The sequence below is a fragment of the Dipodomys merriami genome, unplaced genomic scaffold (genome assembly GCF_024711535.1).
Source record: "Dipodomys merriami isolate MVZ:Mamm:240054 unplaced genomic scaffold, mDipMer1.0.p SCAF_130, whole genome shotgun sequence".
NCBI lineage: Eukaryota > Metazoa > Chordata > Mammalia > Rodentia > Heteromyidae > Dipodomys > Dipodomys merriami.
Genome location: NW_027202605.1, coordinates 2016660 through 2035194, shown reverse-complemented (window position 1 = coordinate 2035194; position 18535 = coordinate 2016660). Strand labels below are relative to the sequence as shown.

General features: G+C 42.6%; 1 protein-coding gene across 4 annotated transcripts in view; it reads left to right on the top strand.

The window, feature by feature from the left end:
* The window catches only part of Gria1 (glutamate ionotropic receptor AMPA type subunit 1), a 355061-nt gene that overhangs the window by 81883 nt on the left and 254643 nt on the right, over window positions 1–18535 (top strand). The gene's annotated exons all lie outside the window — the stretch shown is intronic.

Genomic DNA, 18535 nt, shown 5'->3' with positions numbered 1-18535 from the left:
AGCAACAGAGAGACAGAGACAGAGAGAGAGAAATAGAGATAAATACAGAGAAGTAAAAATAGAGAGACAGAGGTAGAAATAGATAGATAGGTAAGTTGAGATACATAGATAAGCAGGCAGACAGACTGATAAGTAGAGATGGACAGATGGACAGTCAGATGGTAGATAGATGATAGAAGATAGGTTGAGATATATACATAGATGATTGATAGCTATATAGGTAATAGTTAAGTAGATAGATAATAGGTTGAAGCAGATATAGATGAGAAAGAGGTGATAGATATAGATGATAGATAATTGGTTGAAGTACATAAATAGATGATTGATAGGTAGCTATATAGGTGATAGATAAGCAGACAGACAGACAGATAGATATTTAATAGGTTGAAATAGATTGGTAGATAAATAGATAGTATTTATAACTGAATCAGAATCAACTATGACTAGCAAATTTAACTTCCCTCCCCCCTCAAGTTTAAAGAAAAGATAGCACCTTCATTTTATTACTCACAATCTGACCTTGGGCTAAGCACTCTTCTAGTTCCCTGGCTAAAAAGAGGATTGCCTCTCAGAACCTATGCATCTTAATGAGGATGTGTGTGAATCCACTGAGATAATAATGGCCTGCCATTCGAGGAGAAAGCCTGGAAGAATGCACCCTCCATCCCTCCCCCCCAAGTTCTGAGACAGCAGGTCTGGGGTGGAGCCTATTTCTAGCAATAGGAATAGAACTCCCAATTTGATGTGACATGACTGCCCTGGAAAAGTCACTTAGTTAGCAAACTACTGCAGGGGTCAACATAACTATTTCGTTTTTAGGTTATTAGTTATAATTGGTTCAAGGGAATTGTCTGTGATGTACTTTATGCTGTTTCTAGCTTTCACTGTGGGCAGTAAGAGACATATGTAAGTTGGTGACATCACATAGACTCCTGAAATTCTTATACTGTATTGGTACTGGAAGTCTTATGTTGTTGATGCATATGGGGATTTGATGGGCCCAGACATGATTTCTAGTCTCACTATGGAGAGTAGATGCCAGAATGTACCCAGAATGTGTTTTTCTGTCATGGAGAAACATTTAGCCATCATGTAGAAACATAATAGTTATGTCATCAGAGTAGAACTATTCACTGGAATAAGATTCAATGTGTGTTTCTCCTTTTCTTTCTTTCTTTTTTTATTCTTGTCAGTTGTAGGCTTGGGCTTGGGCACTGTACCTGAGCTTTTTTACTCAAGGCTCTCTACCATTTTAAGCCACAGGCTCCACTTCCAGTTTTTTTTGGTGGTTTATTGGAGATAAGAGTCTCACCGACTTTCCTGCCTTGGCTGGCTTTTTGAACCATGAGCCTCAGATTTCAGCCTCCTGAGTAGTTAGGATTACAGGCATGAGCCACCAGTGCCTGGCCTGTAATCAGGCATATGGTTCCTATAGAACATTTTCCACATAGCTGGGACTACAGACATACTTCACCACACTCAGCTTATTGGTTGAGACTGGATCTCCCTAACTTTTTGTCCCAGCTTGCCTGGAGTTTCAGTCCTCCTGATCTCTACCACCTGAGTAACTGAAATTCTAGGCCTAGGTCACCATGCTCATTCTAGTATTTTTTTGGAGGGAGGTGCCAGTACTAGAGCTTGTGCTCAGGGTCTCAGGGCCTCTTCTCGTTTTCCATTCAAGGGGTTTTTCATTCAAGGATGGTGCTCTACCAATTGAACCACACCTCAAACCATGACCCTTGAATCTCAGATAATTCCTGAGTAGCTACATACAAAGCATGAGCCATGAGCCCCTTCCCCCTCCCTGCCGCCTCCCCCCCGCCATGTGGTCTTTAAAGGCTGTGGGTTTTCTTGGAGTTTTGTTAGTGCAATAGATTTCTACCTAAAAGGGACTGTCTCAACCATCTGAATTGTAGAACCTCAGACAGATCCTCCCTTCATGAACAGTCTGCATTATTTAGCTCCCCATTATGAGGGGGCACTTTCATCTCATTGAGAATGACAGGCAAGCGTCAAGCTTTCTTAGCCATTCTCCAGCCATTCTCCAGGAATCCATCCCTCTCATTATCTTCATGGTCTTTACCTCTTTTTCAATTTGCTGGTTGATCTTGTTTTAGTTTGTTCTATTGTGCAGATTCTGGGGCTTGAACTCAGGACCTTCCCCTCTTGTTAGTTTCTTTGTGATCAAAAGGCTGGTGCTCGAGCCCTGGAGCCACATCTCTACTTCTGGCTTTTATTGTGTTTTCTGGTTAATTGGAGATGAGTCCCATGGAGTTTTCTTCCCTGCCCCGGCTGGCTTCAAACTTTGATCCTCACCTTTCAGCCTTCTGAGTAGCTGGGATTGATTACAGGCATGAGCCACAGGTAGCCTACTAACCCTGCCTCTTTCATGGTACACTTTTGTCTGGACAATCTGTTTGTTTTTTTTAATTTCTTTTGGGCAGCATTGTTTCCCACTCCTGCCAAAAATGCGACTTTTCCTTCCATGAGCCTGATGCTTTTTCTCTGGAAAGAAGAGAACTACAGTTGTCCTAATTCCTCCAGGCCCCACCAGCAATGGGTCCCTCAAGGCCCTTTTCAGAAAGAAGCACTTGGAATTGGCTGTGGATGTTTGGAGGATGAGATTTAAACTCTTTCTACATGGTGGACCTGTTTTCTCTCTGGCCCTAAACCAGTGTTCCATGGACAACTTCAGCCTGTGTAACATAAGCTTTTTAGAAAGAAGGGAGAAAAAATGGAGCGTTACAAAAGAACATGGAAATTTACATGAAAATGGATTTTCAGCTTCACCCAACAAAAAAAGCCCAAAGATTTGGCAGCTTGGGGTTCCCATTTGTTGGAGTCAAAGCTGGAGAAGCCCAGGGCTGCTGCTACCTCCCTTATCCATGGTCCATGCACTCCACAGCATGTGGTCACAAGCTGTGGACATTATTTGTTTGGCTCCTATGTATGTTTGGATTTCACAGGCCTGTAACTTAGGAGGGAAGGCAAGGTCTCTTAAAGCAGGAATTTCTGGTGCTACTTTGCATGAAAACTAGCTAGTAGCTCTTCTTTTTTTTTAAATTGGTCAGTCCTAGGGCTTGAACTCAGAGCCTGAGCGCTGTCCCTGAGCTTTTGTGCTCAAGGCTAGTGCTCTACCACTTTGAGCCACAGCACCACTTCCAATTTCCTGGCGGATCATTAGAGATCAGAGTCTCATGGACTTTCCTGCCTAGGCTGGCTTTGAACTGCAATCCTCAGATCTCAGCCTCCTGAGTAGCTAGGGTTACAGGTGTTGAGCCGCTGGTGCCTGGCTTCAGCTGACAGCCTTTATAAAGCCAAGTGGCACCACTGCTAACCAAGTGAAGAATTTCCAGGGTGGCATCTGGCTAGTACTTTTGGATTGATTCCTTAGAGACATGACTCTGATCTGCAGACACTGCTGAGAACCAGGGCCTTAGAATTCCTCAAAATTTCTATCACTTCAGGTCTGGTGAAACTGGCGATAGAGCCTGTGGTTTTGTTTCCAACAAACTAAGGCTGCTGGCCTTATGTTTTGCCTAGCAAAGGTTTAGAGACCCTTTAATTTGATTGGACTCACAAGTTTAAAGAGGTAGCAGAATAATGCTTCCTATGTGATGTGATCTAAGTTTAGAAAGAATTATGTATTTTTTTCTAGAACTTACTTTTATAACATATAAACAGATGCTAGTGATATCAAGGATGTTTCTTTCCCTGTCTGTCTGTCTATTTCTCTCTTTCTTTCCCTCCTTCCTTTCCTTCTTTCTTTCTTCCTTTCTTCATTCCTTTTTCTCTTTCATCCTACCTTTCCTTTTTTGCTTCCTATCTTCCAGAGAGAGGCTGGGCACCGTCCCTTAGCTTTTTTGCTCAACTGGCACTCTACCACAGCTCTACTTATGGCTTTTTGCGGTGGTTAACAGGAGAGAAGAGTCTAACTGACTTTCTTGCTTGGGCTGGTTTTGAACCATGATCCTGAGATCTCAGCCTCCTGACTCACTAGTATTAGAAGAAACTTGAACCACCAATGCCCAGATTTCGTAGCAGGTTTTAAACTCAGAGCCTTGAGGCTGGTCGGCAACTATTCTAGTACTTGAACTCATAAACCCAGTGTCCTTTTTGGTTTTAATTTGTTCTTCAGATGGTGGCATATACCTTCCTAACCAGCAGGAAAGACTAGATCTTCAGCCATCAGAATTATTTCACCCTGCTGATTCTTATGTGATTTCTATCTTTAGTGGGGTGGGCAGTGGGGTATTGATTAACAAACTGTTCCTGATCCTTTCCACTGTCTCCTATTATGGCTTTGGGATTCACATAACTATAAACTAAAAGAGCCCATACATGAAGAAACCTAGTTCCATTTGTCTCTATAAGTGGTGGCAAACCCAGAGATTGTTTATTGCCTGATCACGTTGTAAGTCCTTGCAGGTAAGAATGGAGCAGCCAGCCAGGTTTCATTGACTAGTTCATGAGCACATTGAGAAGAAACTCTCTCCACAGATTTTTTTAATGGCAGGTTGATTACAGAAACATTTCCTAGGGTTGGAAATTCCCTTTCAGGCTGACCATTACTCTCGAGTTGCAAAAATACTGTGGGGAATGTGCTCTTCTGGGTTGGTGTCTCCGTTAACTGTTATTGAGGGACAACAGTTGAAATCCTACTTTGTATATCTTTTCTGGCCTTTGCTTTCAAAAGATCCAGAGAGGGACCCAGGAAATGATGCTTTCCAGAAACTCGTTGAAGAGATCGTGGTGCAGACTCTAATCTAGTAGTAGAAAAATAGGTTCTAGAGGAGACTGGAAATATCTTGGGAGATTGGGGTGCCATGTAAGGACTCCAGGGGGCAAGCAGTCTACCCAGGTTTTACCTTTCACTTATTACTGCCACTTGTTCTGATTGGTTGGAACTTGGACTCACAATCGTGTGATTGACCAGCTTGAAAGTTCACCTGACCAATCAATCCAATCCGACGGAGGTAAATGCCCCCCTTTTCTCTGTCTGCTAGATTTAGAGACTATTTCCTCTTGAACTAATAAACCTTTTAGCTTAGGAATCACTTGAAAGCAAGTATACTGTAGGCTTCCTCTGAGCTGAATAAGGCTCTTTGCACATTGGGGGATGATAGAGAACCAGAATTCTTCGTTAGCAGGACATTCAGCTTCAAGCTACAAGGGATTTAGCCACTGGCTGAGCCCCAAATCTCTCAGAAAGTGCAATATTACAGGATGTGACATTTCTCTGTCTTTTGCTGCTGAAACTCTCACTATGGCCGTGTTTAGCAAGTTTTAAAAATTAGATCAAAAGCTAAGTAAGGTAACACACATAAGCCATCGAAGTACTAGGGAGACTGAGGCAGGAGAATCTGAGTTGGAAACCTGTATAAAATTACAAGAACGGATGGTCACTGGTAGCTCATGCCTGTAATCCTAGCCACTCATGAGGCTGAGATCTGAGGATTGTGGCTCAAAGTCAGCCCAGCCTCCCCACCCCCCCCCCAAAAAAAAGTCAATGAGATTCTTATTGCCAATTGACCACCCAAAACCTGGAAGTGGAGCTGTGGCTCAGGTGGTAGAGTGTTCTATAGAAATCATAGACAGCTGAATGCTGGTGGCTCATGCCTGTAATCCTAGCTACTCAGGAGGCTGAGATCTGAGGATTGCAGTTTGAAGCTAGCCCAGGCAGGAAAGTCTGTGAGACTCTTATCTCCAAGTAACCACCCAGAAAAAGCCAGAAGTGGCTCTGTGACTCAAGTGGTAGTGCACTGGTCTTGAGCAAAAGGAGTCCAGGGACAGCACCTAGGCCCTGAGTTCAAGCCCCAGGATTGGCAAAAAAAAATAATTTTAAATCATGCATAGACATAACTGTTTTATAATTTGTAATCATTTAATTTCAGCTATGTTAACACTGGAGAATTATTGTGATATATTGTTACAAGCCCTCCTCTGCATTAAGCAGGGCCACCCCTCTATTCTTGTATCCTTCCTTTAACAATTGCAATTAAAGAGCAAGGTATAACCTCATGGAACAAAGCAAGAAGGCAGCCAAACAGGAGCTTGTAGCCATGAGAAACTCAGGCTGGAAGAAGTTGATGGGTCTCTAGTCGCAGAGACTAAGATGGAAGTTTTCAGTTCATCCAAATTGGCCTACCCAGTCTGGAGGATCAGCCAGTCTATAACTGCTAAAGGGGACTCAGGTGAACACTAAAGCAACTTCATAACTCTTTCCTGGCTGAATGTCAACTCATTTGATCCAAGGGAAGAGAAAGGAAATTGCCCTAAGAAGCAAGTTCACCTCCTCGATCAAGAATTCTTAGTGTGTTCAGAAAGTGAAATGTAGTGAGTGGAATGATGATATGGATTTCGATGGTATTTATAGCATCTTCTATTAATGAAGAGATTACAATATGTTGGGTACATACATAGTCTGTTTAACTCTCCATACTTGGGACAGGGAGTTTGGGATGTTGTTTCACCCATTGAATTTGAAGAACATGAAAAAAATGATCTATTTTGTGGGATGAGGCATACAAGACCTGGGTGAAGTTCATTACAGTTTTCAATTGTTGTACCAATATCCTGGTAATCACAATTGGTTCTTTCAAGAATTCAGCTATCTTCTTGCCTAGTTGTAGCCCAGAAGGAGGGAGGCTCAGGACTAACAGGACCTCCCCAAAATGTCAGCTTTACTTAAAGTTTACAGACAGGTTTCTAAACTATCAGCCCAGGGCTCCAATAAGATGTAGGAATTAAATGTTTCCTGATTTCTAATTGGTCTGCTTGTTGTTGTGTTGTTGTTGTTGTTTTTCTGTCAGTTGTGGGATTTAGCCTGGAGCTTGTGTACTATCCCTGAGATCTTTTTGCTCAAGGATAAAGCTCTACTACTTTGAGCCACAGCACCAAGTCTCATGGGGAGTTTTCTGGCCAGGCTAGCTTTGAACCTCAATCCTTAGATCTCATGTTCCTGCGTAGCTAGGATTACAGGTCTGAGCCACCAGCCCCCAGCTTTCCCCCCACCCCCCACTACTGCTCCTAGCTCAGATACCTTCAACACCAACAATAGTGTCAACAATAGAGATGGTATATAATAAATATCTATTATAAGAAGGGAAATCACAAGTAAATAATGGGATCTTTATAAACATCATTTGTTTCCTTGGTCCCTTGTTTTTTGTTTTTTGTTCCCTCCTCCCCGATATTTTGAAACAAGCAACTTTGGTTCAGGTATGATGGGAGACCTTTCTCTCTTTTTTTCTTTTTTTTGGGGGGGTCCGGTCGTGGGGCCTGAACTCTGGGCCTGGGCACTGTCCCTCAGCTCTTCAGCTCAAGGCTAGTGCTCTACCACTTGAGCCACAGCACCACTTCCAGCTTTTTTCTTTTTGCTTATGTGGTGCTGAGGAATTGAACCCAGGGCCTCAGGCATGCAAGGCAAGCTCTCTACAACTGAACCACCTTCCCAGCCCAGACCTTTCTGTTTTAAAACTTGGCTAACTCTAAATCAGCTTTCCTCCTCTGAAATCTGAAGATTGGTCCATGTCATCTCTATAACCTTAAGTAGAAGACCTTTACATTTTGATTTATTTCAGCATAATTTATATACAGCAAATTTCGTACCTGTTGTGCAGATCTAAGAACATACAGTTAGATAGCCACCATGAGCGTCAAGATCTAGAATACTTTTATTGCAATCTCACCGCTCACCCCAAGTCCATTTTTGCACCTTTATAGGCAGTTTTCTCCCCGTTCCCCTACCAGTCTCTGTCAACTAGTAGTCTGTTTTCTATTTCCACAATTTTGTCTTTTCTAGAATCCCTTAAATGTTCTAGAACATTCTAGATGAAATGGAACCTGGCAACATGCAGCATTTTCAGGCTGGCTTCAGTCACCTAGACATGTTCTGAGATCCAGTCCCATGTCACCTGCACGAGGAGTTGGTTGTGTCTTATTGCTGAGTCAATATTTCATCTCCATGAAGGAGATGCCATGATTTTTCCCCCTTTTCCAGTGAACGGGACATTTAGATTATATTCACTGTGGGATATTTAGGCATGGAATTGTTAGAATCATGTATAGACACTTTATCATGTATAGACACTTTTTGTATGAATGTATTTCATTTCTCTCAAAATAATATTGCAGAGCTGGTTGATGTAAAATTACTGAAAGAGCTTTTTCTTCTTCATCCTCCTCCTCTCCTTTCTCCCTCCCCCCTTTTCCTCCCTTTACTCCTCCCCCTCCTCCCAGGAAGATAGGAAGATAGCTCTTGTCAGATTCCTATCACAGCTACTGGCTCACAAAAGGTTAAAACTCACTGAAGACGTAAGCACTTCTTCTGATCTATGTTGGGTTCCTTCATTTTGGTGGACAAACTTTTCATGCTGAGTATTAACTAGCTGAGAAGCAGCTTTTGGACTAGCATGGGCGTGCTTCTCACCAGTCTAGGTTTTCACTGTGGGGCATAGCCAGTCCTCTCTCTCCCTCTCTCTTCCTTCCTCTCTTTGTCCAGGGCCTTGGCAACCCTGGCCACAGGGATCCAGTGTGATGGCTTAGCTTCCTCCCTTTATCCTGTTGCCCAGGAAACACAATACAAACTTTCTCTCCAGACTCCAGCCCCTTTGTAGCCCTGGCACAGACATGGATCTCAGCTCCTTTAAGACCCATGACCATGGCTGGCTCTACCCCAATGCAGGAAGCAGTCTGCCCAATTGCTGTCATTGTTGCTCCTCATTTATCCCTTTGTCAGGAGTGGGAAGGAGGCATGCCAGGGACAGTATTTATTAAGATGCGATAAACAAGATCCTAGGCACTGATCTGGCTACCAGAAGCTCACTCATCAAACAGGAAATTCACTTGAGCCTTCCTTACTTAAAACATTGAGTAGCATTCTAATATTTAGGGGCTAAAGATCTCAAAACTACAATTACCTATGAAGCTTTAAACAGACCAATCTGTTTCTGTCTTCCTACTTGTGACTTCCTGGCCATTCCTGTGCTCATTACAGTCTAGTGCTTGTGCTCCCCCACCCGTCTTTCTGTCTCTGCCTCTCTGTCTCTCTCTGTCTCAGTCTCTCTGTCTCAGTCTCTGTCTCTCTGTCTCTCTGTCTCTCTGTCTCTCTGTCTCTGTTTCTGTCTCTGTCTCTGTCTCTGTCTCTCTGTCTCTCTCTCTGTCTCTCTCTCTGTCTCTGTCTCTCTCTCTCTCTCTCTCTCTCTCTCTCTCTTCCTCTCCCCCCACACCTCTGTATTAGACAGTGCAGGCCCCACACACTCAAAAATTTGTGGTGCTAAAGCCCATCCATGTGACTGCCATTCACTGCATGTGGGAACTCTAGTTCACTACTTAACCTTATTACATTCCCTCTGAGCAATGGGATAAAGCCATTACCTTGGCTGAAAGCAGTTTCAGGACTTGCAAAGTTAATCAGTGCAAAGTTGTTTGTCATGACACCTGGAACACTGTCGTCTTTGAAGAGGCTGGCTGCTCTTGTTATTTTTGTCACAACCACCACCACCACCACCATCACCAATGCCATGAGAGTGAGTGGTGTATGCCACTCCCACTGATAGTAGAGGGTCGTGTGTGGACAAATAGGAAAGTACCCACGGTGAACTTGGCTTTGAAAGCAGAATGTGTACACAGGGATTTGAGATCAAAGGGAGCATTGTGTGTGTGTTTGTTTGAAGGTTGCTGTGGTCAAATATCTGGCAGAAACAATTAAGGAATAGCTACAGCTCGGTTTTTACCATTTCAGAGAGTTCAGTCTAGGGTCCTCGGAGGCCCATGGGTTTGGAAGAAATTGATGGCAGTGGGAGCGTATAGTAGAGGAGGTTCTTCACCTCATGGCGAAGAGGAAGAGAGAGGGAAAAAAATAGAAAAAGGATGAGGCCAGGGAGACAAAACCTCCAAGTATTGAGAGAGATGGGAGAGAAAGGCGGACGAGATGACTTTGATCAAGATACCTTGTGCTCATGAACTGATGTGTTGAATTAAAAATCCTTTTCGAAAACTTTTTAAAGATAATTTATAAAAGAGAGAGAATTAAAAACCTACCTCTTGCAGAAACACATTCCTCCCGCACAAATGGGTGCCATAAGGCCTCAGAAGCAGTCAGTGAGGTAGACAGAGCCAAGCCACCACTTTTCTGGTCGTGATTTGTCTGTATTCACTGTGAGCTTTTCTGTATTCACTGTGACCACACACTTGAGAAAAGCAACTTAGAAGAGGGGATGGCTTAGGCTAGCCTGTGGTTCCAGGGATTCCGTCTCTACTCATTGGCTTTGTATTTCTGGGTTTGTGATAAGGACGAGGTTATGTGTAGTAGAAGAGTTTCTTGACTCTTCTACAGGGAATGGAAGGTGAGGAATAGGAGCTCAAGAGAAAAGATAAGGAGGACAACAATGGCTCTCACCTGTAATCCCAGCTTCTCAGAAGACTGAGATCTGAGGATCAAGGTTGGAAGCCAGCCGGGCAGAAAAGACTATGAGACCCTCATATCACCAAAAAGCCAGAAGTGGAGGTGTGGTTCAAGTGGCAAAGTGCCAGCCTGGAACAAAAAAGCTCAGGGACAGTGCCCAGGCTCTAAGTTCAAGCCCTGGGACTGGCAGCGGCGGGGGGTGGGGGGTGGAGGGGAAGGGAGGGGAGAAGGAGAGAGAGAGGGAGAGGGAGAGAGAGGGGAGAGAAAGCCTATAATGACATGCCACCTGTGACCTACTTCCTTCATCTAGATCTCACTTAAAGTTACAGAACCTTCCCAAATTGTGCTACCTTAGAGTCAGACACTGGTAGCTCATACCTGTAATCCTAGATACTCAGGAGGCTGAGATCTGGGGATCACAGTTTGAAGCCAACCCAGGTAAGAATTACACGAGACTCATCACCAATAAACCACCCCCCAAAAAGTCAGAAGTGGAGGCATACTCAAGTAGTAGAGTGCCAACCTTGAGAAAAAGATCTAAAGGAGGGTATGAGGCCCTGAATTCCAGCTGCGCGCGCCACACACACACACACACACACACACACACACACTTCCTAAAGTATACATGAGTTAATGATTTGGAATCTTTCTTGCCCTTTCCTTTCATTTCTTCCTAAAGGTAGAGCTTTTTCTTTTCACTTCTATGTTAATCAGCATAGTAGCAGTTGGCTTTTGCGCTCTCTGCTAGTTGATTTTCTAGCCCAGGAGCCCTACGTTCTGATTATGATGTGAAATAATGCAGCTTAGCCTTTGGGGATATGAAAGGCACTAATTGTTCGTTTTTCTCCTCCAAGCATTTGGAGACAGCTGTTAGCTGTATGTATGTATTTGCTTTCCTTCTTTTAGATCTTCTTGTATTTATTTCTCCTGACAAGGCTTTCTTTTCCTCATAGAAAGCAGAGTGAAGGATGATGGGAGAAAGAAGGGGGAACCGAGTCTGAGGCTTAGAGGCCTTGAATAGTTGGGGAGGAAAATGAAATAACACAAAGCTCTCTCTTCTCATTGTTATCTGCTGCTTTCATTTCCGACTGTCAGTCTACCCTTCCCACCAAATATGTAATAATATTGGTTGTGGAGCAGATCAAAAAATTCTCTTTTCTCTGGGATGTACAGTCAGTGGAACTTAAAGAAGATACATAGCATCAAAGAAATCTATTGTCAAAGATTCTTCTTTTTGGCCTTTTTCTCCCTTTTGTGGGGAACTAAAATACCTAGACTGAAAAAAAAAAAAAAAGAATCTTTCATCTCAAAGTGGCTTCTTTTCATTAGTATCTTGACTCTCAGGAAGAAAAAAAAATTACAGCCCATTATATACAGCATTGTTGAGGATGCTAAATTTTAAATGAATAAGATTTAATATTTGGAGAATACCAATTTTGTGTGTGAGAGAGCATAATCTCATTTAATTGTCCTAACTTCTCAAGAAATGCCACATTACCATTTCCATTCCTCTTCTCAGGACCAGAACCAAGTGGGTGTGTAAACTTCCCACTTCCCCAGGTATAATCCACCAATGTGAAGGAATGATGTTGGGATGTCACTCAGCCCCTACCCCCAACACCCTCCCCCCCTACCCCACCCCCGAGTGCACTGAGGAGTCATTCTACAGCCTCAGACCTCATCTGTTCTAGTTGTAGAAAGTAAATTCTGTGCTGGGCCAGCCAATTCTAGTGGAGGTAAGAGAAAGCCTCTTGAGTGATTCCAGTATTCTCATCACATTATCTCATTTAATACTTCCTTCTCTCCCAGATTTGCCTCTGATCTCTTATGCCATTATTCTTCCAAAGCTATCCTTAACCAAAAGAAAAAAAAGACTACATTGAATAAGAACAGGTAGTACTTTAAATAGATCTATATTTCTAAGCAATTGTCGTCTTTCTAGGAAAACTAAAATAGTTAAAAAGTTCTCTTTGTAAAGAAAAGTCTCCCTCCCACACAATTGATTTCAGTTCCTATGGTTGCTTTTTTTGTAATTTTCTTATAAAAGTTTTACTAAGTTATACTATCTCTTTGGTGTTCAACTCAATGTCTTTAAGTATACTCAGGAACCCTTGCCATTATTAATCAAAGAATGATTTTCTTATCTTCTTCCAAATAAAACCCTAACCTACTCACTCACTATTCATCTTTCCTCTATGTCCGGCCCTGACCAACACTTAACTATTTCTATCTGTCCCATTTTGGCTGCAATGGAATCATATAAGAATTGTCTTTTGGAGCTGGGAAGGTGGCTCACTGGTAGAGCGCTTGCCTTGCATGCCTGAGGCCCTGGGTTCAATTCCTCAGCACCACATAAGCAAAAAAAGAAAAAAAACGGAAGTGGCGCTGTGGGTCAAGTGGTAGAGCACTAGCCTTGAGCTGAAGAGCTGAGGGACAGCGCCGAGGCCCAGAGTTCAGGCCCCACGACCGGACCGCCCCCCCCAAAAAAAAGAATAGTCTTTTGTCATTGGCCTTTTCAATATAGTACCATGTTGTCAAGATTAACCCATGTTGCAACATCAGCCACTACTTCCTATTTCATTGTGTGAATGTACAACATCTGATGTGCAACAGCTGGTACACATTAGGATTGTACAGCTATTCTTGTACAAGTCATCATGTGGACATAGGATTATGGGTTTGTTTGGGTTTTATTTGGTTGGGTTGTGTGTGTGTGTGTGTGTGTGTGTGTGTGTGTGTGTGTGTGTGTGTGTGTGTGTGTGTGTGTGTGTGTGTGTGTGTGTGTGTTATTGCTAAGCAAGTACTTGACCACTTGAGTCACTCAGATGTTTTTGCTCTACATCATTTTTCAGTTAGTATTTTACATTTTTGCCTGATGCTTTAAAGCACAAATATCCCTTCTGAACTTCCTGTGTAGCTAATATTACAGGTATAGGTCACCTTAGTTAGCTTTTTGTTTTGTTTTGTTGGTCTTGGCACTTGAATTCTGGGTCTGGGCACTGGCCCTGAGCTCTTCAGCGCTCTACCACTTGAACCACAGCACCACTTCTGGTTTTCTGGTGGCTAATTGGAGAACAGAGTCTCTCGGATGTTTCTACCCAGGCTGGCTTTGAACCTTGATCCTCAGATCTCAGCCTCCTGAGCAGCTAGGATAACAGGAGTGAACCACCGGCTTCCAGCAGTCAGCTTTTTTTTAAAAGATAGGTTGTAACATTTTGCTCAGGTGTGTGCTCATCCTGGAGCTTGAACTCAGGGCCGGCATGCTGTTCCTGAGCTTTTTCACTCAAGGTTCATACCCTTTGAGCCATGTCTCTACTTCTGACCTTTCTGATGGTTCATAGGAGATCGGAATCTCACAGCTTTCCTTCCTGGGATGGCTTCAAATCATGATCCTCAGATCTCAGCTTCCTGAGTAGCTAGGATTCTAGATGTGGGCTGGGATGGAGGATATATACATATATACATATATGTATATATATGTATATATGCAAATAAACTGATGTAATGAAGTCAAAATTTTTACAGGGAAATGTCACAGATAAGGACACCCAGCATTAGATATATTAGCACAATCTGCATTTGAGGCCAGAGATTTCTTTATTATAGGGGGTGGTCCTGTGTTCTATAGGATGCTTACTAGCATCCAGACCTTTGCACAGCCCCTGCACAGTGATGACAATAAAAATATCTTCAGAAGTTGTCAAATGTTCCTTGGAGGACCAAAATTAACCTTAGTTGAGAACCACTGGAGGTTGACTATCGTCATCTCTGAGGGGAGAAAAGCATCTCAGTGGGATGGTGGGTGAAGAGTCCACTTGATGGGAAGTTGCAGGAAACATTAAAGGCAGGCAGTAAATCTGCCTGAGATAAAGTCCAGATGTGGAGGTACATACCTGTAATTCCAGCACTTGGGAATCTAAGGCAGGAGGATCATGAGTTTCAGGCAAGCCTGAGATACTAAGACACTGTTAAAAACAAAACAGAAAAACCAGCCAGGCATTGGGGTTGCTCAAGTATGTAATCTTAGCTACTCAGGAGATGAGATCTGAGGAACATAGTTCAAAGCCAGCCTGGGCAGAAAAATCAGTGAGACTCTCATCTCCAAATAAATAAGAAAAAAAAGAAAAAAGACAAAAGCTGGAAGTGGAGCTGTGATTCAAGTAGTAGAGTGCTAGCCTTGAATGAAAAAGCTAAAAGACAGTACTCAGGCCCTAATTTTTAGCCCTACTATGGACACATAAATAAATAAATAAATAAATAAATAAATAAATAAATAAATAAAGTAAGGATGATATGTTTGATAAATTGGAAATCGGGTTTTTGAGTTGATTTTTGTGGACTTTTCAGAGGTGAAAACAGAGAAGGAGGGAGGAATCAGATTTTGGAAGAAGCCATATTAGACATTAAGAGGATCTGGAATTTATTCTGAGCATAAATGCATACCAGTTAGACATGTCTTTTTATATCCCTCAATGATCCACAATCCAATAGTGGACAGAGTTAAGAGTAACAGCCAGTTAACGGACTCTTAGATGAGTAGTTTGGTTGTTAATAAAGGGAGATAAAAGGCCTTACAGCTTTTAACTGTAAAGATTTTGGCTGTCCAGTCATATAAATAACTTTTTCTTGAACTCACCTCGGATAAGAATTCCTAATATGCTTGTTGACATCTGGCATACAAAAAAAATCTAAAAAGAGAAACTCTAGCTAGAGCCTAATTGAAGTCTAGTTCACAGAACAGAGGCTTCTGCTTCTCCAGGGAACCAGGTAAAAAATGCAAAATCTCAAACTTCCCCTTAAGCCCATTGGCTGAAAACTTGTATTTTAACAGGCCACTGGGTCATCGGTATGCAAATTGAAACCTCAGATGCACTAATTTCCTTTATCAAGCTACCCTCAGAAGCAGTTGAATGAATGGGTTTTGAAAGGGTTTTCTGAGTCTGAAGACTAAGGACATGGTGTCATCATTAAATTCTTATTGTTTCATCATCTTTTATTTATTTAATTTTATTTATTATCTTTAAGTAGTTGTACAAAGGAGTTTCCATTTAACAAAGCAGTTCATGAATACAGGGCATTTTCACCCATCTCTCCTCTACCTATCCCTTCCCTCACTCTTCTTAATTTTATAGGATATGCATTGGATTCCTGATTGCATTCTTCCACTTCCATCTTTCTGGTGGTTAAGTTAGAAATAAGAGGATCATAGACTTTCCTTCCTAGGCTGGCTTTGAACCTTGATCCTCAGATCTCAACCTCCTAAGTAGCTAGCCTTACAGGTATGAGCCATGAGTGCCCAGCCCACTCCTGCTTTTCTATCTGCCTAAAGCTCTCTAACTCTCAAACTTTCTCAGTTTTGTTTTATTATCTTTCTTGCTTTCAAAGTAAAATTCATATTCCCTAGTCTGACTTTGAAGGACTCTTGCTTCTGAGTTCCAAAACACATTGCCCAGAGAGTCTTGTCTTTTATTTTATAGTTATACTTTTGTTCATACCGTGGAATGCGCTTTCTCACCCTCTTTATTGTCTTCAAGGCTCTGCTGAAATCTCACTCCCATGAAAATGTCAACTCTCCCCAGGTGCCTCCCTGATTCTGGGGTCTGCTGGCGTATTTGTAGCCTGTCCTAGTTTTTGTTGTTGTTTGGGGTGTTATAATTGCAGGTACAAGAACTGGCTTTCACACCTAGATGGTGAGATGGTGGAGGACATACGCTAGTGAGGTACTAAACGGTGTAGTAAGGACTCAGTAAAGACTTTGTTTCAGAACCTGATAAAGCTGAGTGATGCCCAGATTCACAAGCACATCTGCTAATTTATTTCCTCCAAGGGTCGATGCTACGGTTCAGCAATTATGTAAACAGCATTGTTTAAAAAACCAGCTGTGGGTAGATAGCCTCAGATCGGCTGGATGGTAGGCCCTGGATGTGGTCCAGTGTTTCAAGCCAAATAAAAATGGTGAATCTTTCAGAGCCACTGTACTCTGTGAACCAGGCTTTTGTTTGGATATCAGAACAAAGAAAACCCTTCTCATTTTCCTAGCATACCTCTGAGTGAAACCTTCCCCATCGGAGCTCAGGTTGCATCCCAGACACAAGATGCTGGCAACATTGACCCCGATTCTATTTCGTTTTTCTCTCCCTGGACATTGAAGTGCAAAGCTTTCTGTGGCTACGCATTGCTACTAACAACCTCTTATGTGTCAATGCTGGCTGTTTGAACCTCAATACATCTAAGGAGGTACGGCAAAAAGGTGTTAGGATTTTCATTGCACAACTTGGTAAACAAATGTCCAGAGTAGTGATGCACCTTTCCTAACGTTTACAAATGTGTTAGCAGAGCTAGAACTAAGGACGTAGACTTTATGAATCTTGGGATAATAGTGAATAGGACCAGTGTAACTTTATTCTTCATTAAAGACAGGCAAAGTTAAACCAGGTGTGGTGTCATGTGACTCCTAGATCTTGTTAACATGGAGGCAAGAAGACCCAAGTTCAAAATCAGGTACCTGGGCTGGGAAGGTGACTCAGTGGTAGAGCGCTTGCCTTGCATGCCTGAGGCCCTGGGTTTGATTCCTCAGCACCACATAAGCAAAAAGAAAAAGCCAGAAGTGGTGCTGTGGCTCAAATGGTAGAGTGCTAACCTTGAGCTGAAGAGTTGAGGGACGGTGCCCAGGCCCAGAGTTCAGGCCCCACAACCGTACCCACCCCCCCACCAAAAAAAAAAAAAGAAAAAAAATCAGGTACCTGTGGCACATACCTGTAAGCCTAGGAACCATTCAGGAGGCTGAGATCTGAGGATTACAGTTTGAAGCCAGCCCAGGCAGGGAAATAAGAGATTCTTATTTCTAATCAACTAACAAAAAAAGCCAGACGTGGAGCTGTGGTAAGCTTCTTTTCTAGAATCTTCTGGGCCTTTCATCCTGAATGCAAAAGACAACTTTACCTTTTAGATAGGTTTTTCTCTTCTGTGTTATTGTTGTTGTTGTGATACTGGGTTCCAAACCCAGAGCTTCCTGCATAGTAGGCAAATGTTCTATCGTTGAGCTATACTCCCAACACTTATTTGAGAAAAGGTTTTGCTGTGTAGTTTCAGACTGGCCTTGAACTCCTGGTCTTATTGCATCCACCTCCATTTCAAGGTTACAGGAATGTGTCAACATACTCAGCCCAGATTACTTTTACAAGAAGGATCCTGGGACAACATTTGAGTTCATCTGTGAAGAGTTCTACCATTGATAAGTCCATCAGGGATGGGATATCAGGTATTAACGGATACAAGTGCTCGGAGTCAGCACTGATACTCTCCTCATCCACACAGTCTTTTCTAGCTGGAAGTAGCTATAATAATATACCCCAATTGTATGGTTTCATGGTACCCAGCCAATCTCAATAGGGGAGGGACCAGTGGAATACAAAGTAGAAGGAGAGCTGAGATGGTAGAAGCATATGGGTGGTCTGGACATGGAATGAGGAGGATGTTTCTTCTTCAGGCCTAGGCTCCAGCAGAGAATGTTTTGTTGCTGATTTGTGTTCAGTTGGCTCTAGGCTGAATGGCTTCTGTTCGAATGTTGGCATGGGAAAAGAGAGGCAAGCAGAAAATATTGCATCCCTCCCATTCTCCCTGGTCCTCTTGAAAGGAAATGCCTTCTTAATGAGCCCATCCCAGTGAGACTGGCCTTTCAGATAAACAAATATGCCTCAGCAGGAGAGGCTCACAAGAAGATGAGGGAGAAAAAAATAGAGTCACTTCCAGTGACAGTCCAAATAAGAGAGACTTAAGAGGTCGGAAGTTAGCAGCTAATGAGCATATCTTCCTTATTCATGTTCTTCTTTGCCTAGGATCTGTATTGTTGATGGCAGTGAGACTGTGTGTCTTATTTGTATAGAGAAGAGCCTGTCTAGACTCTGTCTTTACCACTTTTTTGTTTGTTTATTTTAAAGGGCCTAACCTGAAAAATATTTGTATAGCGAGAATGAGTCTAAAGTTAATTTTCACTTAAAAGCAATGTCCTTCTGTTCCTAACATATACTTTTCTTCCTTGGGAATTGGCGACTCGAAGACAACTTCCTTCTAGAATTCTAAGGAGCATTTCATGGAATCGTGCTCAGAAAGCATTTGCCATCGGTG